This window comes from Vicugna pacos, chromosome 34 (genome assembly GCF_048564905.1).
Source record: "Vicugna pacos chromosome 34, VicPac4, whole genome shotgun sequence".
In the NCBI taxonomy this organism is placed as follows: domain Eukaryota; kingdom Metazoa; phylum Chordata; class Mammalia; order Artiodactyla; family Camelidae; genus Vicugna; species Vicugna pacos.
In genome coordinates, this window is record NC_133020.1 from 13,497,936 (window position 1) to 13,519,245 (window position 21,310).

General features: G+C 35.6%; 1 protein-coding gene across 6 annotated transcripts in view; it reads left to right on the forward strand.

The window, feature by feature from the left end:
* Window positions 1-21,310, forward strand: part of GRIN2B (glutamate ionotropic receptor NMDA type subunit 2B) — a 571,331-nt gene that overhangs the window by 1,693 nt on the left and 548,328 nt on the right. For 5 of the 6 annotated variants that reach the window (XM_072954744.1, XM_072954745.1, XM_072954746.1 and 2 more), the window contains exon 3: window positions 20,076-20,193. The exons of the other annotated variant lie outside the window; for it this stretch is intronic. The gene's annotated coding sequence lies outside the window, so the exon portion shown is untranslated. The remainder of the gene's footprint in view (window positions 1-20,075; window positions 20,194-21,310) is intronic. 6 annotated transcript variants of the gene reach the window in all.

Genomic DNA, 21,310 nt, shown 5'->3' on the forward strand with positions numbered 1-21,310 from the left:
AGGATCATATGTACAGATAAACATTATGAGATCATTACTATCATGGAGGTATATACTAAATATAAAAGAAATATGAAACAAGAGAATCTAAATCTTCCTCATAGAATATGCAAAAATTTCATAGAAATTGATCTGACTTGATCTGACTCATAATATATATCTTAAAGCGGCTATCAGAATAGGTACAAAAGAAAGAGAACTCAAGTTATATAAAACAGAAATTCAAAGACACTGGAGAATGAAAAAGATATGGCTTCGATCTATATGTAGGATGATGTTCAAAATATTTACCAATCCTTGTGGTACCAAGCACTGACCAATTAGAATAGACAACTACGTTGCCAGATGTTAATCCTCTACTTGCAGAATTGTGGAGAGGTCCAAGGTTTCTTCAGCTGGGGACTAAGATAGACTGGCCGGTAGGAGGGATTTTCAGTATGGGGCAACTACTTACCAATAAGTACTGAAGGATTTCCATATTTTACCTACCATGGTGGCCTTATTTATACATACAGGCTGAATATTATTCTAGAAAAAAGTGCTAGAGTAAAGCGAGATCACAGGAAAAAAATCCAAAAAACAGAAAGCAAAGAAAAAAAAAAACCCTAAAATAATAAACGTTTTTAGATGAATTTCAGTTGTAGCAATTGAGCAGCAATTTTTGAAATAGAACTTTTGAAAAACAGAATAAACTTAAAAAAGAAACAACTGAAGAGGAAATCTGAAGTTTCTAAGAGCTACTAAGTGCTATAATATAAGAGACAGTCTAATTTAGTGCCTGAAGGCTTACTACCTGAATTAAAATCTCTACTTTTTAATTTCTGCATGTTCTAAACTTCTCTGTGCATATGTTTCCAGAAATATAAAATGGGCATAATAAAAATAGCCCCTGTTTGGTGAGGTTTTTTACAAAGGTTAAATTCTGGTAAAACACTTTGAGAAATATTGGGTGTATAGTAATATCTTGATAAATGTTGGCTAATGGTAATCATAGTAGTAATAGTAGTAGTTCGAGTAGTACTTATCAGAGTAGTAACAGCACAGAGATCATCTTGAGCAGTTTCTATCTACACATCCTATTCTGCCATTAAGGAAGACTATGAATTAAGCACAGTCTGGTAATTCTTATTATTGTCCTGCAGTTTTCAAAGAAGTTTACTGAAGTGTTAACTAGGCAAACCTGGGAAAACTCAAGAAACAACTTCTTGGGAAAAGGAAGTGTGGTAAACAATTCTAAGCTGATCTCCACTGCTTTGTGTTCACACCCTGTATAATAATCTCCCCTTGTGTATGAGTAGAACCTGTAACTCACTTCTAGCCAATAGAATACGGCAAAGGTGAATGAATTTTTCAGATGTAATTAAGTTCCCAAATAAATTGAGTTTTAATTAACCAAAAGAGGATAATCTTTGGTAAACCTGACTTAATCTGGAAAAAGCCCTTGAAAAAGGAACTGGACCTTCCCTAAAGAGAGAGATTCTCTGCTGGTTTGATGAAGTAAGCAGCCATGCTGATGAAGCCCACATGGAAAGTTACTACAAGTGGTCTATAGAGTCTTGGTACAGCCTCTAGAACCTGAGGGTGGGTGTTAGCCAACAACCAGCAAAAAAAGCCAAGACCCTCAATCATATAACCATAAGGAAATAAATTCTATCAACAAATGAAATGAGATTGGGATAGATTCTTTACCAATAAAACTCTCAGTTGAAAATGCAGCCCAAATAACACGTTGGTTATAGCCTTGTGAGACTCTGAGCAGAGGATATATCTAGGTCAGACCCAAACTCCTGACCCACAAAAACTGAGATAATAAATACATGCTGCTTTAAGTTACTAAACTTGTGGCACTATGTTACTTGGCAATAGAAAACTAATACAGGAAGTCATAAAGAAAGGAAGAGGTACCTAAAAGTCTTCCAAGGTAGTTAGGTGACCCAAATGGATAAAATGGGTCCTAAGTAGAAGGTATTACCTGGCACTCAGTAAAAATGATAGAACTAGTACTATAATTATAACTGAGCAAGAGGGGCCTCTGTTTTGGGTCCTCATATTTTAGAGGGCACCTACGTATCGTAAACATACATACAAACACATTTAAAAGAACACATGGATGCCTTTGTCATTCAGAATATGACAGTCAGCACTACCATAAGGGAAATTGTGATCTTAAACATCTGCTTTCCTAATATTTCTCAAGGCCTTAAGGGAATGCTTCTCCATATTTCTTGCTCTATGTCCTCGAAACAAAGGGAAACTATCAGGATGCTGTGAAAGTCAGGAGTTCAGAAACACACACAGCTTCAGAGTATATAAATATTTGAGCAGCAAAATAACTTAAGTAAGAAAAAACTTAAATTAACTTCTCAGATGCTTCTTTTCTATTGGTATAGACTCCATAGATTTTTGCATAACAAAGTCATTTGCTAGTAATGTCAAACCTCCATTTTCTTGCTTTTTTAAATGTTCCAGTTTGTGAATCTGTAGGTACTCAGAATTTACTGCAGTATTCCAAATGTTTGTACATAGCATCTGGAAAAAAATTAATATTAAATCATCCATATTACTCTTATATTTATATACTATACATGTAGATATTGATGAAACATAAATGAAAATTTATGTTCAGTTTTTAAGTTAGCAATTAAATTACATTGAGTTCTAGAATTATAAATAATTTTATTTTAGTAAAAATAATTCATTCCTGAATAATGGGTCAAAGGAGAAATCAAAACAGAAATAAAAAATACATTGAAACAAATGAAAATAGAAATACAATATACCAAAACTTATGGGATGCAGCAAAAGCAGTTTCTAAGAGGGAAGTTCATAGCTAGAAATACCTATAACAAGAAGCAAGAAAAATTTCATACAACCTAACTTTACACAACAAGGAACTAGAAGAAGAAGAACAAACAAAACCCAAAGTTAGGGGAAGGAAGGTAACAAAGATCACAGCAAAAATAATTGAAATAGAGGCTAACAAGGCAATTTAAAAGATCAATGAAACTAAGAGGTGGTTTTTTGAAAAGATAAACAAAATTGACAAACCTTTATCTAGGCTTACCAGAGAAAATGAGAACAGTATGCACCAACAAATTGGACAACCTGGAAGAAATGAATAAATTCCTAGTAGCATACAACCTACCAAGACTGAATCATGAAGAAATAGAAAACCTAAACACACCAATTAACTAGGAATTTCTTAAAGCAGATTCTTTCTAGTTATTTTTTATACATGTTAAGCAATATTCTTACTTAATTATATTGAACTGAAGAATATAGAATAATTGAGAAAAGTATAAAATATCTGGAATAAAATTGCAGAGTCCAATGTCCACAGCACCAAAATGGTCTCAATGAAAGACCTATATAAAAATGACATCAAAACAACTTGTACCTAATTTTCATATCCCTGGTTTCATTAAATCTGCTTGGATAAAATCACTTTTGGAAAATTAATTCTAGAAATCAATCTCCCTAATTCCTCTCTGAAGAATTATAGTGTTTTCAGTCATAGTACAAATTTTAAAATTACAATACTTTTTTTAATGGAAGGAACACTGTGATAAATGAAAGTAGCTGCTCACGGTCTGGGAAGAACAAAGATAACTGGGATTTCAGCTGCCTCAGACCCAAGTTGACGCACTGGTAGCTGAGAGGGTCAGTATATTACACGTGGCACATCAATGAACCTTAGTACACCATCGTACCTTGCTACATAAGTTAGGAAACTCTAGTCTACAAGACCCAAATTAATATTTTTTTCTAAGAAAGTGAAGACTTGTATTTAAGGTTTGTAGGAGAAGAAAGGAACAAACTAGAGGGGGAAAAAAACAAGATTTTTCAGGATGTTAAAGAGGATAATACATAAATTCAACAAGAAAGTATTTTTCAGAAAGGGGAAGGAATGAAGAAAATTAATATGCCTTTTACTAGGCCCTATATTTGGATGCTTTTAAAAATATAACAAATAATATGTAGTAGATATTATCCTAATTTAAAATAAAGAATATTCTGTTTACAAGGTAAAATAACCTAAGCATTAGTGTGGTAATTTGAACCTGTATTACTATCAGGTTGAATTACAGATATTAAGCTCAAAGCCATCCAGTCATATTCCCTTCTAATGAAAGTTCCTGTAGTTCACAAAAGTTGTTTTTGTCTGTCCACAGTCATTCCTCCTTCTTCTGATAAGACAAGTGCATCATTCTGGGTTCAGTGAAGGGAGAATCATTAATAAGTGTTAGGATAACAATTGGTCACAAGCTTGCAAATGGTATTTATAACAATTCATCACATGGTTGCAAGTGTTATTTATAACTGTATTCTACTACTCATTACATGTTATCGTTGCCCTCAAATGGTTGTGTTTTCTTACCTGATGTGAATGATCCAAACTTTTATTTTTGAAGGGTTTGTGCCATTAATGGTCCTAATTTTACTGGTTTGTTGTAGCATTCCATTAATTTTATCATAGGATATGGGTGAAGTAAGAGGCACCCCCAGAGCATCTGCTGTGTTTCAGACATACTTCTTTTATGTCCATTATGTAACAGCTACAACCCTAATTTCTCCTTAATATTATCAATTACCCAAACCAGTACAGTATAGTTCACTGGTATGAGTTGGCCAAAAAGCCAGGTAATTTCTAGTTTAATGGAATCAATCTTCCCTTGGGAACCACTGTCTCCAGACCAGCAGAGCCCAAAGTTGTGGGACAAGAAACAAAACATTCACTAGTGGAACATTCAGTGTAATTACAAAAGGAGGCACTCCCATATCCTTGATTTTGGGACTCATGAATCTTACTTTTGTTATTAAATCATAGTATATATCACAAACTAGAGGACATTATCTCAGCCTCACAAAGTGTTGCCACCCAGTTGGCATCATAATGAAGCCTTCAAAAGGCCATTGTTGGCTCCTACATTTAGCTCAGAGAGCTAAAAAGAATGTCGTCCTTATAGCAAGATAAATTAGCCGGGCAAATTTATGACTTTTCTTGAATCCATTTGCAAACTGCAGTTACAAGGCAAAGAACTAACTTGAAATCTGGAGAGACAGAGAAAAATAAGGTCTAAGCACTTTTTTTTTTTTTACCTTGGGCAGATGCTTCCAGATGCCATATAAATCAGTAAGAAGATATAGCTAGGAATTTTTTTACCAAATTACTAAAGAGCAGGTATGGGCTAAAATAAGTGTGAGACTCCTGACGGACATAGACATACAAGGGATTGCACACTCTTTCAGGCTTTTCCTCCAGGAATCCAACCAGGCTGTCACAAGAAAGGGTGGGGAGAGTCCTGGGAAATATTGCTTGACAGTGCTGGTTGGGAGAGGGGAGCACAGCCACGCTGAAACCCTTCTCTCCTATCTCCTCTGTGAAACAAAAACCTTAATTTGCAGAGAAAAAAGCAACAAAAACTAATTGTAGGACAAAAAGAATGCTCTACCCCTATAGAAGGAAAAGTCACATATCCAAAAAGCTCAGAGAATCAAATAGGATGAGTACAAAAACCCTACACCTTAAGCATATCATATTGAAATAGCTGCAAACCAAAGGCAAACAAAAATTTTGCAGGCACCCAGAGAAAAAAAGATATATTACCTATAGAGGGACAAGGCTTAGAATTATATGTCTCATTCAAAAACTGTACAAGCAAGCAGACAATAAAGTGACATTTTTCAACTGTTGGAAGACAAAAAATCAACCCATAATTCTATATCTGGCAAAAGCTTTCTTTAAAATGAAGAAGAAATAAAAATGTTCTCAGACATCAGGACTGAGGGAATACATTGTCAGTAGAACTACTCTAAGAGAAATGTTAAAGTTCCTTAGGGAGAAAGAATATTATGTAGGTCAGAAACATGGACCAACATAAAGGAATAAAGAGTATCAGATAACTATATAAGTTAAAAAGCTAGCACTCTAAATTTTCTTAGAAACAATGAACAGTACATAGATCTAAATTTTAAAAAATACGAGCAGTGTGTTGCGTATATGTATTTACATGCAATGTATTGTATATGTGCAGTCAAATTGTAACAATTCTACCTAATAAAACTGAAAAATAAAAATAGAGTAACAGAAATGGAATAAATGGAGGTAAAAGAAAATATTTTTAATTACTCTAAAAGATAACTTAATGCAAAATGCCATTTTACCATTTCATTAGGACAGTTGTTTTAAGTGATGGGGATATTGTAAGACTAGTGAATTCTATGAATTGAGACTATCACTATACTTCATTTGCTGTAAAATGAGTTCCTTGGTTGGAAGTGATATTCTTTGGAATATTACAATTAGGCTTTCGATAAATCCATAGATTGTGGTGGTTTGGGCAGAAGTATTTTAGGCAGGAAATGTAAATATGCTTCCAAATTATATTAGTCTGAAATAGAACTGAAATAGTCTATTTCAGTGAGAACAAAGTGTACCCCTTGAATGATAGAATTAATCTAGTGTAATCATCCTGCTACCAAGGTTGGCATATGCTCCTGGAATCGTCCTAAAGCAGGAGGTTCATTGTTGGTCTCTGCTACTGTAGCTTGGACTCATTGCAATGGTTTTGGTCAGTGGAAATCCACATTGCTAAGTCCATACATAACCTCCATCCCTGCCCACATGACCACTTTGTGCAGAAGTCCAGTTGGCAAGGGCAGAGATGTCTGAAGAAAAATGATGCATTTTTCTGACATTTACAGAACAGGTCATCTTTTCTACCTTACTATAAATATTGTCTTTTGCTGAGATTGCTCTTTGGTGATATTCCCATGGGACACAAATATCTCCATATTTTGTGCTCATTTGGAGAGCTCCATCCACACAGTTCTACCCCAGATCACTATGTCATCAATCTTCCAATTCTGTTTAATCTGACCCATCCAGCCAGATGTCAGCAAATGCCCTTGAGTAAACATAAATCTATACTTCTGTCCAACTCTTTGGTATCAATACAGTAGACAGCTAAATGTACCACTTGAAATTCTGCCCAATGAGGTTTTTCCTTCATCAGTATTCTTCAGGTCTGCCCCAGAGCAGAGCTGTGGTACTGCAGCCATCCAATTTCAGGTGGTGCCAGCATATAATTCAAAACCGTTTTTAAACCAGGCCCAAAGTTTTTCTTAGCTATAGGAATTCCCAATGCATTCAAAGGTGCAACAGAGAGAAGAGGCAGGAGAATGTAGCAGAAGATGGAACCAGACTCATACAACTTACTACTTTCTATAGGAATTTCTCAAGGCCAATGTAGATTAATGATAGTGTGCTGCTTGTGTGCTCAATGTTATGGTTTTGTATGCCATACAATACTCAGTTCATGATGGGCAGCTGAGGTCACATGGTAACTTGGTGGCTTATGGTCAAGCTATCAGTCTGTGTTAGAGCCAACAGAGGGGCAGAGCTATTTCTCAAAGGACAGTAGTCATCTGCAGAAGATGGTGGAGCTTTGCTTCAGAATCCTATGGGACCCTGTCAAAGGCTCCGTACAGTGTCCCTATCTACCAAGCACAAGCACAATCATATCTTCTGAGTTATATGGCCCAAATGATAGAAAAGATTGTGCAGCACCCTGGATCTGATGCTGAGATTCCTCCAGGATCCACACCAAACCAGCAGCCTTTTGGGTTACCCAGTAGGTGGATCAGAGTAGTAGTTTATGTCGTCTCTAAAATCCAAAGAGGCTCCATAGGCATTGTGACCCTTTTTTACTGGTAGGCAGGATCAGATGGAACAACTTGTACTTCAGGGGAAGGAATACCTTCCAAGTCTTCCAAGTCCATATCCTGGGTCATTGGAACCTAAAAGCAACCAATTCAGGAAAGGTCATTACTGGTTCATCAGACAAGAGAAGAGACAGAATACATGAGGCTATTTCTGATGCAAAAGATGCTTGACAAAATTTGGGATTTTAGCCTCACTGGAGTCTGCTCTATGTTCCCACCACAATTCTCTCACTTATTCCCAATCAATGTTCTAACGTTAATATATGAGGCCATTTGGTACTATAAGTTCAATTTTCATTGTAACCTAGACATCCACATAACTAGACTTTGGGCTTAGCTGCAGCTAAAAGAGATAAAGATTTATTTTAGGGCACTCATAGAAGCCCTCTGATTCCTTACCCAGATTGAAAGATAGAAATTTAAAGCTCTGAACTCATTATTTTCTTTCTTCAAGTTGTGCAGTGCATCTGAAAGCAATCAATAACCGCTACTGTTTTTCCACTAAGATAATCTATGGTAACAGCTATTCCTATAGGTAATTGATTGCTGGTGACCATGTGTTATAATTTTAAGTAACTATTTTGCCACTTTAGGCTACCTTTTTACTACTGGCAACAGGGTCATTACTCCTAAATTTAGACAGATTAGAGAATCATTTCTAAAGTCCCATTGTTACATTTCTCTCCCCTGTACCAACTTGCGGTATCAATAACAATATCAGCTAGGGTTTAGTAAGAGAAGCAGAGATCATAATGAGTCTTATGAAATAAGAGGTACAGGATTTAAAGCTTCTATACCTATAGTAGGAGCTGAGATAATAACAGCCAGAAAAATCTAGTTGAAGGAACAGGGAAGGAGTCACCAACTAATTAATTCAAAAGTCAACCCTATATAGCTGCCTAAGTGGGATTTGCAAAGAGAAAGATATTGTCTCTGTATAGTTAGTTATTGCCTCTGTGTCCAAACAAGTGTCTTGCTCATCAACAAATTTGGCAGATAGGAAGACAAGCTGCAGGTGAAGTGAAAGAGAGTGAGGACAGTCTAGAAGTTGCCAAGTACCTCTTTGCCTGTTCATCACCACATTTGACAAGGATGACCTTCAGAGAGTAACGGCCAGTGTTTCACTTTAGGCTTCTAAAGTACATTTTGAATGATATTAATAAAAAAGAGACCTATATTTAAAACCATTTTGTCAGCATGTTTGAATAATAGGCAAGATAAAGTCTATGAGTTTTAGCTTAAGATGGACATAAGAGGGTATATATGCCATGAGTGAGTATTGCTGGGTGGGTGAAGAATGGAGACACAATATACTATATTTCAAGAAACAAAAATCACGTTGACATCAGACTTCTCCTCTGTTTTATTAAACACCAAATACTTAATTGAAAAATATCATTAGAGTGTTGAGAGGGCAAAGAAATGACATCAGAACTTATGTTTAAATTGCCTTTAATGTAGAAAAGTAACAAATTTATTCTTAGATATGCAAAGGTTCAGAAAAATACATGACCTATCTACTCTGTTAGAAAAGCTACTGATAGCTATGGGCCTATTTACCCAAGAGATTAATCAAAATTAATACCTCCAGAAATAGAAAGTTTGGGTATTAATTAAAAAGACTTGTTTAAAATAACTGTTGATAGGCACAGCACACACCTCCCAACAAGAATTCTGAGAATAATAATTTAAGAAGCCACACTGAATTGACTTTACCACACTAATGATCTTACAAGAATGGAAAAGTATGAATGCCTCCTTCTCGAAGAAAACTGGACAAAATTTAAAAGCAAGCAGTCTCATTATGAATATTATTTTCCTTTAGGATTTGACAAAAAAAAATTTCTTAGGTGCATCACCCTCAATCAAAATATAGATTTAATTTTAGAATTTCAATTAAATAATGAAACAATTATAAACTATCTAGTCCCAGGTTAGTTTCTGCTAGAAAATACATCAAAATAATGATGTCATTTTATTGAAGTGATGGAATTTTTTTCTTTTTTGTTTTGAAGTATACTTGATTTACAATGTTCTGTTAGTTTCTGATGTACAGCATAGTGGTTCAGTTTTACATATACACATGTTCTTTTTCATTATAGGTTATTACAAGATAGTAAGTATAGTTCCCTGTGCTATATCATATGACTGTGATGTTTATCTATTTTGTATATAGTAGATTGTATCTGCTAATTCCAAACTCCTAATTTATCCTTCCCCCCTTCCCCTTTGGTAACATAGCTTTGTTTTCTATGTCTGTGAGCCTGTCTCTGTTTTGTAAATAAGTTCATTTGTATCATTTTTTTTAGATTCCACATATAAGGGATGTCATATGACATTTACCTTTCTCTGTCTGACTTACTTCACCTAGTATGATAATCTCTGGGTCCATCCATGTGGCTGCAAATGGCATTATTTCATTCTTTTTTATTGCTGAATAGTATTCCAGTGTGTGTGAGTGTGTGTGTGTTGTGTGTATATATATATATATACAAACACCACATCTTCTTTATCCAATCATCTGTGGATGGACACTTAGGTTGTTTCCATGTCTTGGCTATTGTAAATAGTGCTGCTATAAACACTGGGGTGCATGTATGTTTTTTGAATTAAGAGTATTCTCTAGATATATGCTCAGGAGTGGGATTGCTGTATGATATGGTAAGTCTATTTTTAGTTTTTTAGGGAATCTCCATACTATTTTCCATAGTGGTGGCACCAAATTACATTCTCATCAACAGTATAGGAGGATTCCCTTTTCTCCAAACCCTCTCTAGCATTTATTATTTGTGGACTTTTAAATGATGGTCATTCTGACCAGTGTGAGGTGATACCTCATTGTAGTTTTGAATTACATTTCTCTGATAATTAACTATATTGAGCATCTTTTCATGTGCCTATTGGCCGTATGTATGTCTTCTTTGGAGAAATGTCTATTTAGGTCTTCTACCCATTTTTTGATTGGGTTGCTTGTTTCTTTGTTGTTGAGTTGATGAGCTGTTTGTATATGCTGGATTAAGCCCTTGTCAGTTGCATCATTTGCAAATATTTTCTCCCAATCTGTAGGTTGTATTTTCATTTTGTTTATGGTTTACTTTGCTGTGCAGAAGCTTATAAGTTTGATTAGGTCCCATTTGTTCATTTTTGCTTTTATTTCTATTGCCCCGGGAGACTGATCTAGGAAAACTTTTGTAAGATTTATGTCAGAGAATGTTTTGCCTATGTTCTCTTTTAGGTGATTTATAGTATACTGTCTTATGTTTAAGTCTTTAAGCCATTTTGAGTTTATTTTTGTGTATGATGTGAGGGAGTATTCTGAAATCACTGATTTACATGCAGCTGTCCACCTTTCCCAAAACCACTTGCCAAAGAGACTCTTTTCTCCATTGTATATTCTTGCCTCCTTTGTTGGCAATTAATTGGCTGTAGGTGTATGTGTTTGCAAGAAGTTTTTAAATTACAGATTCTATTTCACTCCTACTGAACATTCTGTTCAAATTATCTATTTCTTCTTGATTTAGTTTTGACAGACTGGAAACTTGGCTATTTCTTCTAGGTTGTCCAATTTGTTGACATAGAATTATTCATAGTATTTTCTTATGGTTTTTTGTATACCTGTGATATCAATTGTTATTTCTCTTCTTTCATTTGTTATTTTGTTTATTTGAGTCCTCTCTCTCTCTTCTTCTTGGTGAGCCTGGCCAGAGGTTTATTTTGTTTACTCTTTCAGAAAACCAGCCCTTCATTTTACTGATTTTTCTATTGTTTTTTAATCTCTATTTTATTGAATTCCTCTCTGATCTTTATTATTTCTTTACTTCTGCTGACTTTAGATTTTGTTTGTTCTTTTACTAACTTTTTCAGTGGTAGGTTAGATTGTGTATTTGAGGTTTTTCTTGTTTTTTGAGAAAGGCCTGTATCACTATGAACTTCCCTCTTAGGACTGCTTGTGTTGCATCCCATAGATTTTGTGTGGCTGTGTTTTCATTTTTATTTGTCTCAAGGCATTTTTAAATTTTCTCTTTGATTTCATTGTTGACTCATTGGTTTTTTAGTAGCAAGCTGTTTAGTCTCCATGTAATTGTTTTTTCTCATTTCTCTTTCTGTGGTTACTTTCTAGTTTCATGCTGTTGTGTTCAAAAAAGATGCCTGAAATAATTTCTATCCTCTTAAATTTATTGTGGCTTATTTTTTGTCCTAGTATGTGGTTTCTCCTAGAAATATTCCATGTGCACTTGAAAAGCATGTATATTCTGATGTTTTGGGATGTAATGTCCTGAAAATATCAAGCCTAACTGTTCTATTGTGTCATTTAGGACCTCTGTTGCCTTACTGATTTTCTGTCTAGAAGATCTGTCCATTGATGTTAGTGGGATGTTAAAGTCTCCTACTATTATTGTATCCCCATCAGTTTCTCTCTTTATGTCTATAAGTATCTGTTTTATATATTTAGGTGCTCTTATTTTGGGTGCAAATATATTAATGAGTGTAATATCCTCTTTTTGTATTGATCCTTTTATAATTATATAGGGTCCTTTTTTATCTTTCTTTATGGCCTTTGTTTTAAAGTCTATTTTTTGTCCGGTGTAAGTATTGCTACCAATACTTTCTTGCCATTTCCATTTGCATGAAATGTCTTTTCCCATCCCCTCACTTTCAATTTATCTGTGTCCTTCACCCTAAAGTGGATCTCTTGTAGGTAACATATTGTAGGCTCTTGTTTTATTATCCAATCTGCCACCCTATGTCTTTTGATTGGAGCATTTAGTCCATTGATTTTAAGGTAATTATTCATAGATATATATTTATTGCCATTTTAAATCTTGTTTTCCAGTTGATTTTGTATTTCTTCTTTGTTCCTTTCTTTTTCTTACTGTTTTTTTCTTTTGTGGTTTGATGGTTTACTCTTGTATTATGCTTGAGTTTTCTTCTTTGTGGTTTTTGTGAATCTATTGTATGTTTTTGATGTGTGTTTTCCCTGTTTTTCAAGTATGTTAACCCATTGCTGTATCTACTTACATGATTGGCAGCCATGTAGGTTTAAACCCATTCTTTAAAAAAAGGAAAACATTTACACTTTCTTACTCCTCTCCCCCATGTTTTATGATTTTGATGTCCACTTTTACATCTTCCTGCTTATTCTTTTGCTGTTCATTGTGGTTATTGCATTTCCAGTTGTGATTTTCTCTTTTCTATAGATTCTAGCTCTTTTTCTATTTAGAGACCTTTCAATATTTCTTGTAGAATAGATTTAGTATTGCTGTATTCTTTTAGTTTTTGATTGAGAAATTCTTTATCTCTCCTTTTATATTAAATGATAACTTTGTGGGGTGGAGTACCCTAGGTTGCAGGTTTTTCCCCTACTAGGACTTTGAATATGCCACTCCCTTCTGGACTGCAGTGTTTCTGTAGAGAAATCAGCTGATAACCTTATGGAGTTTTCCTTATAGCTAACTCCTTGTTTTTCTCTTGCTGCCTTTAGAATCAACTCTTTATCTTTAACTTTCACCATTTTAATTGTAATATGTCTTGGTATAGGTCTGATTGGGTTCATTTTTTTTGGAACCCTCTGTTCTTCCTGTACCTGGATATCTCTTTCCTTCTTTGAGTTTGGGGAGTTTTCAGCAATAATTTCTTCAAATACATTTTCGATCTTCTTTTCTCTTTCTTCTGCTTCAGGGATCCCTATTATGTGTAGATTGGCATGCTTTATATTACTTCATAGATCTCTCATGTTGCTTTCTTTTCTTTTCTTTTCTTTTTTTTTTATTTGTCTTTCTGTCTGCTGTCCTGATTTGGTGATTTCCATTATTCTATCTTCCAGATCACTTATTCAGTCTTTCGCATTATTTAGTTTGCTATTTGTTGCCTTCAGCTCAGCTTTTGTCTTGGCAAGTGAGTTTTCTAATTTTAATGTACTCCTCTTTATACTTCCTAATTCCTTGTTACAGTGATCTACACTTATATCAATAGCCTTTCTTAATTCCTTCAGTATTTTTATTATCTCATTTTGAACTTGGGATCTGGTAGACTAGAGAGATCTGTTTCATTGTTTCTTCTTTCAGGGGATTTTTCATGTCCTTTTAATTGGGAGTGATTCCTCTGCTTCTTCACGTTACTCATCTTTCTCAGACTCTATGAATTTAGGAGTAACAGTTATCTACTCTGGTCTTGAAGGACTGTTTTTATGTGGGAGCATCTCTGTGTAGCCTGCTTTAGTCTAACATTTTTGTGAGTGCTGTTTCTAGCATGAATGCCTGCCGTGTCTATCCTCTGTGTGTGCTGTCTGTTAGTCCCTTGATCAGAGTATGATTTGTTGATTTTGTTATGACCAGAGCCTGCACTGGATGTTGAGCAGAACTTCCTCTTTTCTCTGTGATTGTCACAGCCCTGTTGGGGGCTGAGTCTGCTCCCCAGTTGATGGAGTAGAGTCCCCCAGATCCATTTCTGCACTGTAGTGTGAGGTAGGTGGGACTGGAGCACTTCCACTGGGAGAAGAGCTGAGTATACCTCCACGGAAGCTGTTCACTGGGAAGTACACTCTGTGGTACTGCCTGTCACTCATTCTGTGGGCTCACATAGTACACTGCTGTTTGCACTGTCCTTGGCCGCACCTCAGCTATGGGAATGCAGACAATCTGCCTGGGTGTCCCTCATGTGCTGTGCTCAGAAAGCCACCAAGGTAGATCCACTGAAGTCAAGCACCAGGACTTACTGAAGTTGAGTGTAGTCACACTCTTGGACACATTATGGGAGCTATAAAGTCAGCCTAGATCCCAGCCCTACCTCCACATGCACATGCCTGCAAATCCTGAATCTGCTAATACCAGACCTGCCCCAGCTAGGCACCAGTAATCTGCTCAGATGTCCTGCATGCACTGAGCTTACAAAGGCACTAGAAGCATAAATCTGCCAAAGCCTCCTGAGGTACAGCTCAGATTTCAGCCCTGCCTCCTGGGGGCATCCCTCCAGCACTTGCAAGCTCCCAGAAGTTGTGGAGGTGGAGCTGCACAGGCTGTGAGCTCACCAAGGAGGAGGCTCCTATGGCAGCATCCTGCCCTTCCCTTCACATGCACACAATTCTTTGCTACTATCTCTTCAAATATTTCTTCTGTCACATAGTTTTCTACCTCTTCTTCTGGAACACCATTTAGATTCATATTAGACTTTTTCATTGTGCTAACATTTCTATTTTGCTATTTTTGGTGTTTTTAATCCTTTTTTTCTTTTTGTGCCTCAAGAAAAATCTTTTTATTTTCAGTTCTCTAATGATCTCTTCTCTGCTAATAAGATATTGGACCCTCCCATTGAGTTGTTAAGTTCAGTTACAACTGAGGGTGAGATTTTACAGTTTATAATTAGAAATTCCATTTGATTTCTTTCTATAGATTCCAGTTTTCTAATTCAGTTCTCCATTATTTCATCAATTTTGTCCATCTCTACCTTGATTTTCTTTTTTTTTTTTTTTCTAACTTGATTTTCTTGAATGTATTATTTTAAGTTCTTGTGTGCTGTTTTCAATATCTGGATCAGCTGTGGATCTATTTCTACCCTCTATTTTGTCTTCACTTATCTATTTTATATTCTTGTCACTTGGCATAGCTAGTGATTTTTGACTAGATGCTAGGTATCATGTTAAATAGTTGTAAAATCTTCAGATGACACTGATTCCTCCAGAGAAGATTTACTTACCCTTCCCTTTTTTTTTGAAGGTGCAATAGGTACTCATTTAATCAAGTGGCTGTCATTTGGGTAAGGATTTTTTTCTGCCCTTGTTTTTCCCCCTGTGCTTAAGGTATATTTCTCCAGAGCTTTCAACTAAATGCTTGATGTGTTAACTTGAGCCTTTCTCTGGAAAGTTCTAAATTCTAATTCTTACCTCCTCAGCAGCCTGAGACAGCAAAACACTGCACTCTAGTTTTTGGAAGCACTCTACTTTGTTTCTTTGCTTAAGAATTGTACAACTTAAGAATTTAGCAAATGTCCTTAATGGGAAAACTCTGTATGTCAACCTCCATTCTCCATTCCTGTTTTCTTACTGCCTGCAATTGTGTTTCTTTAGCAATGAGCTGCCACAAAACTCTGTTAGTTTCTCTGTTCCCAAGTATTGGCTCTCTGGATAAATCCTAGAATATCAACCTCTTGGTCTGTGTCCAGAAATATAAAATTTCTCTAGGCAAAATCACCACGAGATGATCATGGATCTACAATAAGATATTCTATCATGTCCTCAGATGTTTCACTTTAATCTAAGAACAATAGAAAGATATTTAAGCAAAAGAGTGAAAAGATCAAATTTACATTTTAATATTAACATTACTATTTTACAACCTCTAATGAAATAATAAATTCAATGAATAATCATCAATGGCTGATAAATTCATTAGCTCAGTTGTTCTCCAACTTTTTTTTAGGAATGCCTCACACTTTTAAAAATTATCAGGCACAACAAAGAAGTTTTTTTTATGGAAGTTTTATATTGATATATTAGTATATTCATTATATACTAGAAATTAAAACAGAAAAATTTAAAACACAAGAATGTCACATAGCTTCTGAAAAACTGCTCTATTCTCTGTGAGAATATGAAGAGGAAAAGCAAATAATATCTATTATTATTTTGAAATAATTTTGGCCTTGCAGACTCCCTGGAAGAAATTCAGAGATCCCTAGAGGTTATGGACTATAATTTGGAAACTATGGCATTAGCTGAAATATTGTTGGGAAACTTAATGATGAATGGATTAGGCTAACAATACCTGAACTCAAAGCCAATCTTGTCCACACTAAAAGGATATTATTTGACCTATGATGTAGTGCAATATGAAGTATACAGCATCATCTCTGAAACATGCTTGCCAAAGAAAATTGAACCTCAATCTAATAAAATTTCTAGATTTAGCAAGTTTACAGGAAATACAAGGAATATAAGAAAATGTTTGTAATTTTATATATCTGTAATATAGGGACTTCTACATGACAAATAAACCAGCTTTTTAAACAAATAAATGACAAAAGGAGAAAAAGGGAGGCAGTGATTATAGTTTTTTTTTAAGCTTAAAGTTTGTAATTTTTGACTCCCTTCACCCATTTGGCCCACCTTCCCCTCCCCCAACCTGTCTCTGGCATCCACCAATCTGTTCCTTGTGTCTATAAGCATTTTGTTTTTGTTTTTTAGAGTCCACATATAAGAGAGATCATACAGTATTTGTCTTTGTCTGATTTACTTCACTTAGCATAACGCCCTTGAGGTCCATTCATCTTGTCACAAATAGCAAGGTTTGATTCTTTTTCATGACCAAACAATTTTCCATTATATGTATATATCAGATTTTCTTTATCCATTCATCTGTGGATGGACACTTAGATTGTTTCCATATCTTGGCTATTGTAAATAATTCTGCAGTGAACATGGGGGTGCATATGTCTTTTCAGTTAAGTGGTTTTGTTCCTTCAGATAAATACCCAGAAGTGGAATTGCTGGATCATATGGTAGTTCTATATTTAATTTTTTGAGGAATCTCCATACTGTTTTCCATAGTGGCTGCACCAATTTACATTCCCAGCAACTGTGCATAAGGGGTTCCTTTTCTCAGCATCCTCACCAACACTTGTTATTTCTTGTCTTTTTGATAATAGCCATTCTAACGGGTATGAGGTGATATCTCATTGTGGTTTTGATTTGCATTTCCCTGATGATTAGTGATGTTGAGCTCTGCCTATCTTTGAAGAGTTCTATTTTGCTAGACTCATATGCATATACCTTCCCACTACATGAAAATAGTTGTTAATGTCATTCAGTGTTGAAATATAACATCATTACCATATATAACCAAGAAATGCCCCAATAAGATCAGGACACAGTTACATGGGGCCTGTAAGCTACAGATGGTCAGAAATGCGCATTTCTAACCAGAGATAAGAAAGTCTCTGAACAAAAATTAATTAGCCCTTCTTATGATATAATCAAATATGATAGGAAGAGAACTTTTAACAAAATTACATGTGTTAAACTAAACTGAATCTGGAAAACATGTATCTAGGAGATTCCTGATAGCATTTCATAAAAAGAGGTAGAAAAGACCATGAGAACTTTGTCAAATTTCTTAAAATCTGTGACTTGACCATATTTGTAGTTTTACTTACCTATTTCTCTCTAGAACTGGCAATAAAGCCTTTACCAAATTCCATTTACTGAGGGTTTCCACTGTGCCTAGTATTGTGCCAGGTATTTTAAGTATTTTGTGTCACATAATCTTCACAACCATGATAGGTAGACATAATCTTCAAAGTGGAAGAAATCAGAGATCAGAGAAATTTAGTGACAATCACAGAGCTACCCTAGTAAGTGGGAGGGACAAGATTTAAATACGTGATTCAGTATACCATAATCCTTTCCTACAACAGAGAAATCCAATTATGAAGTACATAAGAACTAGTAGAAAGCTGGTTAAAAAAAGAGAGAGGGGAAAAAAACCCAAAAAACTAAAAAAACTGATGTCCCATCCTATACTATTAAATCTAAATCTCTCTGCTAACTGGTAGTCTTCTCTACATTTCAAACTCCATAGTCCAAATAACAGAGGAAGCAAAGATGTTTGTCTTAGATGCTTACAATCACTTGAACAGGTAATCTCATAGGTTATAAACTAGCTTGCCTCCAATCATGTGCCTACTGTGATCTAATCAGTGCTCCTGGAATGCAATTCAAAGCAGCTTCGCTGAGCAAGGCTTGAATTAAAAGAAGATGGTGAGTGTGGCAGCTAGTATGACTTTACATACAATATATTTTACTTTTTGGGTGTAATGCATGAAACATCTCCTTACAATTCCAAAGATGATCTATCACATGAAAACTATAAATGTGTTCAAATTGTTTTTAATACACAGGAATAACTACTCTATCCAAAAGTAATATTGAGGTGTTGTAGTAGGAGAAAAAAAAATGTTCCCTCGCCTTAAAAATATATTCATTTCCTAATTCCCAGAACCTGTGAATCCTACCTTATGTGACCAAAGAGTGAATATTACCATGTATGGCAAAATATTTGATTAAGTTAAGAACATTCAGAGGAAGAGTTTATCCTGCATTATCTAGATGGGCACAAAATACAATCAGATGTATCCTTATGAGAGAGAGAGACAGAGGGGTATTAGAAAGACACATGGAGAAGAAGGCAACATGCAAACAGAGGCAGAGTTTGGAGAAATGTGGTCAAGAGCCAAGGAATGCCAAAGAATGTCAGGCAACCATCAGAAGCGAAAAGAGGCAAGGAATCAATTCTCCCCCAGAGCCTTTGGAGGGAGTGTGGCCCTAACCAACACTTTGATTTTGCACTTCTGGTCTCCAGATCCATGAGAGAATAAATGTATGTTTGTTTTAAGCTACCAAAGTTGTAATTTTTTTATGGCAGCCACTAAAATAATACAAGGGGCAATTTTCAAAGTTGTTTTTCCCTTCAGGTCAAAATCTCCAAGTATTTTATATTATCCGTCTAATTCTTCTGAGGACCTATCCAGGTTTTACTCCTTGCTACTCTGTAGTCTTTGGACTAAATTCTAAATGTAAACACCACAAACACTCCCTATTGATCAGTAATTTACAAATATTGGTGGCATAAGAATAACCAGAGAGGCTCATTACTAGTGCAGATTCTTGGGCTCTACTAAAGATATTAGAATTTAAGAACCTAAGCATCTAAGAAACTAAACTTTTGACAAGTAGCTAAGATCATTTTGATAGGCCTTGAACCACACTTTAAAAACCAATTATTTGAAATAGCAGAGGAAACATGGAAACATTACTGCTAAAGTGGGGTTAGGCTCAGCTGTGAGTGATGGAAAATCAATAATACTGACTTTTTTTAAAAGATAGAAGTTTTTTTCTCTCACACATAAAAACAGTCAGAGGTCGGCAATTCAGGGTTGTCCAAACAGCCCTCCATTATGTAAGGAACTCAGGTTCCTTCTAAATTGTTTCTCCTTCTATCTTATAGCAACTCCATCCTCAGCATGGAACTTTTGCCTCATGGGACCAAAATGGCTGCTTGAGTGCCATCCATTATGTCCACATTTATCTTGCGGAAAATTACTTTGATCCAACAGTAGACTCTACACCGTGAAAGCTATCACAGAGGTCATGGAACAAAAATGTCTTCAGATCAAATAAAGATGTTCAAATTGTATTGTTTATTAAAGCAATTTAAAACACAGAATAAGAAATAAGGAAAAAAGAGATAACAGTTTTACACACTTAAGTTAGGATGCAAATGGGATGGAAGGACCACACTGTCTGAATCCTGGGTTACATGATATTCATATATTTTCTTTTTTTCCTCTTATCACCTCAGTCTTCCCCTTTGATGGTATGATTATGATGAACAGAAGCAGAATTTGAGCAAGGGACCTTGGCAGACAGAAGGTGTCTGGAACCAACATACTCATTAATTCTATCAGCAAGAGGCAGGGGTGAGTACACTTGGCACAAGTGTAGTCCCCTAATTAGCCTGCTGAACAGCTATGAGTGTTATCTATGGTGGTAGGGTAGATCGCATGTGAGGATAGAATGGTACCATAAAGACTATCACTGATGAGTAGTTGTATTCGATTCCTATTGCCATGTAACAAGTTACCACAAACTTGGCAGCTTAAAGCAATACCCATTTAGTAGTCATAGCTCTGTAGGTTAGAGGTCTGGCACTACATGACTAGGTTCTCTGCATCACAAGGCATCACAAGGCATCACAAGGCTGAAATCAAGGTTCAGCTGGGCTGAGTTCTTATCTGAGACTCTGTGGATAAATCCACTTCCAATCTCATTATTCTTGTTGACAGAATTTAGTTCCCATTTCCTTACTGGCTGTGAACTAGGGGCTGCTCTTGGCTTCTAGAGGCTGCTCACATTCCTTACCATGTGTCCTCCTGCATTTTCAAGGCAGGAATAGTGCAACTCCTCATGCTTTGGACTTCTAGATTTGTCTCTGATCTCTAGACTCAGATTTAAAGGGCTCTTGTAGTTAGGTCAAGCCCACCTGTCTCCTAGGTCAAGCCCACCAAGTCTCCCTATTTTAAACTCAACTGACTTAGGACCTTAAACCCATCTGCAAAAACTCTCCACAACAATACCTAAACTAATATTTGATGAATAACTAAGTGAAGATGTGTTTATACCAGCAGCCAGAAATTTGGAGGGCCATTTTGCAAGTCTGCCTGCCACAGTATCCAGCTTAAAGATGGCCTCTCTGTTAGCCTAGAGATGTATCTGTACTTTGTGACTTGACCTTTTTACCCCTTTCTACCTACAAATAGCATTCCTGTTTGTGCTTTCATATACTCCATTTATTATATGTAACTTCAACATGTTTTACAAGTTACTAACTTACTTAAAGCCTGTATTTAACATGTTTTATAAATTCTCTCTACGTCCCACAAGCCACCTGCTTACACATTATCTATAGTTAACACATTCTATGAATCTCACCTATATCTCACAGGCTACTAGCTTACTAGGTATTGAGGCTTAACACTTATTATAAGTTTCAAATATTTCATTTCTTTGTCTTATCCTGAATGGAGAAATTGAATA